We start from the raw sequence: 6,979 nt of genomic DNA on the forward strand, positions 1-6,979 counted from the left end.
TGAAGAGCGTTTAAATTATTTCTTAACTCTTTATTTTAATTCATCTCTAGCTCGATGCCCAATCAGTATATCATCCAATCTAGCAAAAAAAAATCTGTTATTATTTTGAAAGAGAGTTATAAATTTTGGTTTAATGGTGATTTATGTTTTATTTTAGGATTTGAAAATGAATCTGAACTAAGTAGTAAATAAAATGAAGGCACTGAAGTTCCCAATATTGCAAAAAATGCTGATAAATACATACTCACTGCTCATTAGTGGATAGTTAAATTATTAATGGGAATACAACCTCTAATGTGACCTAAAGGTTTTGCTCCAAAAACAGAGCCTGACACGGTACTCTGTGATATTCCTATAGAAAGACAATATATTCTTACAAAATTCCTATAGAATTAGAATTCCAATTCCTATAGAATTGGCAGTAAGCCACGCGTCTTAGTAGTCAAACTGAAGGAGTCAATCGACACAATCAAGAAGCGACAGAAGATTCTCAGCGCAGCGCCAAATCTAAGAAAATCGACCAACGAACTTGTAAGAAACCAGGTCTACATAAACCCTGATCGAACACCAATGCAAAGGGCACAATTGGCACAACAGCGTCAAGCAAAGTCGAGCCAAGGTCAGCAAGCACAGCAACACTCTAACGTTACTAGAAGCACCAATCCCAGATCCAACGGGAACCAAAGAATGAGACGACAAGCGAGACCATCAAATGGTCCCAGCCAACGACAGCCCCAAAATGACGAGGAAAAGACCCAAGCCATACAAATGAATCCGAAAAAATATAAAATGCCTCTTTTTCAACGCTGACTCTCTCTTAAACAAAATGGAGGAAGCAAAGCAGGTTATCAAACTGGAAAATCCGGATATTGTGGCAATAGTAGAAGTTAAACCAAAAAACTATAGACACTTACCTACCGTCGCAGAGCTCAGTATCGAAGATTATTATCTGTATGAACCAAATCTGGAAGAGAATAAAGGTGGAGGGATAGTCTGCTATTGTCGAAAACGCATCAACGTGAATTCCAATATCGATATTAACCGACACGATTGAGCCCAAAGAAAGTCTGTGGATCTTCATTAAGTCTAAAATGACCAGCGACACTGTTCTTGGGATCTGTTATCGTAGCCCCAACAACACTAACACATCCGACGAAGCTCTGTTCTCGCAAATAGCAGCATTCGCTAAGAATACCAATCAAAAGCTTGCTATAATAGGAGATTTCAATCTCCTGAGATAGACCAGAATAGGCAATACGCCACATAATCCACCGCAAGCTTGACGAGTAAATTCCTGGACGTTATTAACGAACACTTTCTAGAGCAGCTAATATCTGAGCCAACAAGGATGCGGGGATCTGATACACCAAGTATCCTCGATTTGCAACTGGTAAGCGATGGAGACCTGGTATCAGATATTAAGCCGTTGTCACCAATCGGTAAGTCGGATCACTCGGTAATTGTGTTTAGCCTGGAAACGGAGGTTTTGAGGACACGTGTGGCACCGAAACGTAACTACTACAAGGGAGATTACTTTGCTATGAGAAGAGAGCTTTCGGATGTCAACTGGATTGAAGAATTCAGTGGGTTGGAGTCCTTAGACACCATTTACACAAGGTTCACTACGATTGTAGCCTCAATGGAAGAACAAATTATTCCTATGCACAAGAAATACACCCGTGTTGCATTACCTAAGGCCCAAATTGAACTGATTAAAGCAAAAGAAAAAGCATAGAGAGAATACAAAAGCAATCGACAAAGTAACGACCGAGAGAAAACATTCAAGAGGCTCCGCAACAGGGTTCGGAAAACAACAAGAACAGAAGGAAAGCTTAGAGAACGTAAATTAGCTTTCTCCTTGAAAGAAAACCCAAAAAGTTTCTGGAAATACGTGAACAGCAAAAGGAATAACAAAAGTGGAGTCTCATCTCTTTACGATCCCGTGAAACAAAAGCTGGTACACAACCCAACAGACCAGGGAAATACTCTCAACAGCCAGTTCTCTTCTGTTTTTACTCAGGAACCTGAGAACGAAGACCACTCTAGCCGCGAGGAACCAAATTAGGGTTTAAGCGACTCGATAAGACCGATAGAGATCATCCATAGCGATGTTCTAAAGAGACTCAGAGAATTCAACCCAAGCAAGTCCACAGGCCCAGACAATCTACATCCAAAACTGCTCAAAGAACTTGCAACGGTAATAACAGAACCACTAGTCTACATTTACAGAAAGTCTCTTAAACTCAGTAAGCTTCATGCTATTTGGAAAAAATCTATTGTCGTCCCAATATCCAAAGGTGGGAAACGAGAAGATCCATCAAACTACAGACTGATAAGCCTCACTTGTATCACGTATAAAGTACTTGAGTCTCTTATTGTAGACCACACCCTAGAACACTTAAAACGAGAAAAAATGCTTTCCGAAAAGCAGTTTGGTTTTCTTAAGGAACGATCTGCAGAAATCCAACTGCTTTGTGCCACAGATGATTGGAAGAAAAACATCGACAAGGGGTTCCAGATTGATCTCATATACTTGGATCTCAAGAAAGCCTTTGACAAAGTTCCCCATAAGCGTCTCGTCCAGAAGCTCAGGAAATACGATCTCTCCTCATCCGGGTCCTCATCCAGCCTTCTTCAATGGATTACGGACTTCTTAACTGGCAGAAAGCAGGTTGTGTAGTAGGTAGTCTGAGCAATACCAAAGAGGAGGTTCTTAGCGGAGTAGCCCAGGGGTCAATCCTCGGCCCCCTTCTGTTTAATCTCTAGATCAACGACCTAGTTGAGGACATCGAATCTGACATCCTTATCTACGCGGACAACACAAAGCTCTATCGTTTCATCTCGTCAAGTGAAGACATTCACTACCTGTAGGCGGATCTCCAACGAATCGATGACTGGATGAAGAAGTGGATCATGGAAATCAATACCCAGAAAAGTCATATCCTCACTCTGGGTCCACAAACTTTTCGTCCTCATACTCTCTTGGTTCTGCTGCGCTCATTCTTAGTAAAGAAGAAAGAGACCTAGGCATCTTAGTGGATTCTGACCTGAACTTCAGTAGCCACTATGAAGCTGTCGTCAAGAAGGCTTCCAAAATTGCTGGTATGATCAGAAGAAACTTCTCGTGCGAGGACGAGAAAGTGCTTGCTACGCTCTATAAGTCCCTTGTCCGCCCGATTCTTGAGTAGCATGGACATTGTTCTACAAGACCATACTACAACAAGGAAATGGATGCTCTCGAAAATGTTCAGAGGAGGATAACTAAATTCTCTCCCAGGTTACGCTTCCTTCCCTACGAAGAGCGGCTTAGAAAGCTTGAAATCCCAACCCTCGCCTATAGATTCCATCGTGGTGATCTTATTGAAATGTACAAGCTCTGCAATGGAGCCTATGATAATGTACCAGTCCAGAGAATCGTGCAGTTAAAAAAAATCATCTCTGAGGACATCAGTACAAAGTGAGTACGGAACGCTTTTACAAGGACATGGGCCGATGGACTTTCTGCAACCGATTGGTTCAGCATTGGAAAAACTTACCAGAAAGAGTAATATGCTCCACAAACCTACTGACATTCAAGAAGGAAGTTGATGAATGTTATTCAAGTGACATTTTCTCCTTGTGCAAATTTAGAAGAAATACAAATTAAGATTTTTGTTTTGTAGAGGCTTAACGGCCTGCCATCAAATTTGCGAATATATTTATTCATATCTTCCAATAAATCGAAAAGAATATATCAACACATTCAAAATTACTATAACTGATCAATTGTGTAGATTAATTGATCTGAATGGAGAGAACATTGAATATGTTTTCGATTTGAAAAAGTTTAATAAGATTATTTAATAAAATTTGTCTATAATAAATGTTGATCAATAAGAAATATTTATTGTATACAAGACAGTATGGTAGTGGGATTGGTATTTTCATTAAAATATTGTCAATTCTCAATTATTCAAGACGTCCATAAAAAAAACATAAAAGTCGAATTTCGTGCAATATATAAACATATGATTCAACCTCGGCTGAAATTATTTCAAAAATAGAGTGTCTAAATCTGGAAAAGATTCGATAGATTACAATCAAAGAGAATTAAATGATGTGAGATTTCTAAAAAATATAGTTTCAAATAACAAGAGATGTTTCAAAAAACATCTTGATGAACAGAAGAAAGCCTTATTAGATGCAACGATTTTGGTGAAGGGACTAAAACTACATCACCAGTGATGCTCTTGCTGACACGCTCAGTGACATTCGAAGCTTCATCTCTACTGTTTGAAAATCTTTTAAAGTGTATTTAAAACAATTAAAACAATTTTTTCTGTATATAAATTGCAGTGAATCAAATTGTTCCTCCTTATTGGAAGATATTTGAAAAGATATTTTAAAAATTTTCGATCATTCTACAACCAAATATGAATATACATAAATTAATGAAAAAACAATGTGAATGAAAAAACTAAATTATAATTTTATATTGAAAGATGTGGAATCTTGGATTCTTCCAAGTGATATTTACATTTATGCAAAAGTGAGAATAACATGATTGGATGGAAGAATTATGTAAAATAATGATGGAGCTACTTTAACAAATAATGGATGTAATTTGTTTAGAAATAATGAACTATATTATCAATGGAACACATATTGAAAGGATTGATTATGTAGGTATAACAACTACTGTTAAAAATTTACTATAATTTTCAGATGATTATAGTCGAAGTTCTCCTACTAATATGTTTTGGTATGAAAATAAAACCCATACCGTCGATTCACAGTGGAACTAATTTGTTTAATGAAATTATTTACTAATAAAAGAAGAAGCTTTTAAGCGAAATTGAAAAGGAAAATAAATATAATCGAACTATTAGTTAAGAAGATTTAGACATTTGAATTGAATACACGATTACATGAATGAAATAGGCTAAAAATGATTATTTTTTTAAAGGTTAAATAGTTGATTTATTTGCACCTAAGCGTTTTGATTCCAAAGCAGCTGACCTGGAAAAGAAATTAAAAAAATTAGATAAAGGTATGGTTTTATAAATATTTTGTCCTTCCGCCATTCTGCAATGTCTGAAGCTTGTAAAAAAGTAAGATTTGATACTCTAAGATTGTGTCAAACCGGTCTAAGTATAATTGAAAGGATCTGGTTTCTTTGTTTCCAGTTTTTTGTGATCACTCTGTACTTTATCTTTCTGGGACCTTTATTCTACTGAAAAAGAGTGACTTATGTAAACTACATAGATGTTACTATAAATACTGTAAAAACCTGCTTTATCTTCTATCGTATAGAAATTGGAGACAATCCGAAAATAAAACTTCCCGAAATAACTGCAAAACTACAGGAGCTTCATGATAAGTTATCGACAAAAGCATATCGACGGCTTACCTCATATCACGGGCTCACCCGTTTGTTCTGTTTATCCTTTTCCTTGTTGATTTTGTTGTACTTATGTGTTGCTTTCTTTTCTTGTGTTATTTCCTTTTTTTGATGTTTATGACGGTTTGGTTAAAACAAGCGATTTTTGGACAAAACTCTCCCCAACCATTAAATTCGAGGGAAGGTATGAAGTTACTCTTGTTGATTGAATTCTTACAAATGCATTTGTTATCCTGAGAAAAGATCTTACATATAAGATTAAAGTTAGACCCTTTGACCTCTGTGACGATGGCTTGGTAGCAAATTTTGACTCCGATGATTACACATTTGCTACTATACCCTACGAGGAATACAACAATATATATGAGCTATGTCGAGTTTTAAAACAGAAAATTGTGAGTGGAAAAAAGGATGGCTTCACTTTCAGCTCTTCAAGAGAAAAGAAGAGAATTTACATTACCAATCCATTTGAGAATGAAATTATTGTCCCCAATGAGGATTCAAGTGAGGTTCTCAGTTTTAAAGATCGTATTATTAAAGCAAGAAATTTAAGTGGCAAGGATAATGTTATCTATCCAGACTAAGCATCCGGCTTCTCATACTTTGAAGTTTTTGTGCAATCATACCAGGGCAAGTATTTTTTCATTGACCAAGTTTATAATAGTGACAATTGGAGCATAGTAAACCTATAATCTTAGAGTCACAAATCTCTTAAAGACAGGAATTACATTCTTTAATTTGCACTGCGTATCCTCTATGCAATTTACATGGATTGCATAATCTTCACTTTTCATTATAGTCATCAACAAAAGTACAATTTTCACAGGATGACCAGCTGCCTATCAAAATGAACATGTATAAGAAATTTTCGATGTTGACCCTCTTAATTCCAAAAAGAAACTAACTGAATGGGGAAAATGAAAGTCTTCTAGGAGGAAAAAGAGTGACGTCACGAAATATGCTTATACAGGATTTTTCGTTTTATATCTTGTTGTTTTGAAAAATAGCCGTCTAGTTAGTGGTTAAGAGCAAAACCACAATATTATTTTGTATTGTTTCAATTAATGTATCATTAAGTTGAGTAAGTGCATCTTGGCCGCGACATAATGCAATAGCGCAAAGCTGGAGACTCATTTCTCATTAAATCGTTAAGCATTTTTTGAGAAAATATTTCCCTTTGAAGAGATACTCTAGAAATCATCATTTAGAATCAAACATTTTTCAAATTTACTAGACTCTGTATGATTTTTTGTTCCTCAAATCCACTCATTTTTAATCCTAACACTCTCACCACCAATTATAGACTAACAATAGATACTTACTAGTAACAAACTTACTCCTTTTGTATAGATTGAACCATGGTTCAATGAATGTGTGGTCAATGTTGGTATTACCAGAACAATTTTTTTGGGTCATGAAACTATTGCTAATAAATGCATTTTGAGTTTTTTTGCAAAATTACCGCAAACTCAACCTAACATAACAAAAAATTGTCTCTAAAAGCCACAGAGCATTTTCGGTCTTAAAACGTTAGCGATTTCAAATTTCTTATAAACGAAAACGGAAATGATCGCAATTCTATATGCATAAATACAATAA

This window comes from Artemia franciscana, chromosome 17 (assembly GCF_032884065.1).
Source record: "Artemia franciscana chromosome 17, ASM3288406v1, whole genome shotgun sequence".
Taxonomy (NCBI): Eukaryota; Metazoa; Arthropoda; class Branchiopoda; order Anostraca; family Artemiidae; genus Artemia; species Artemia franciscana.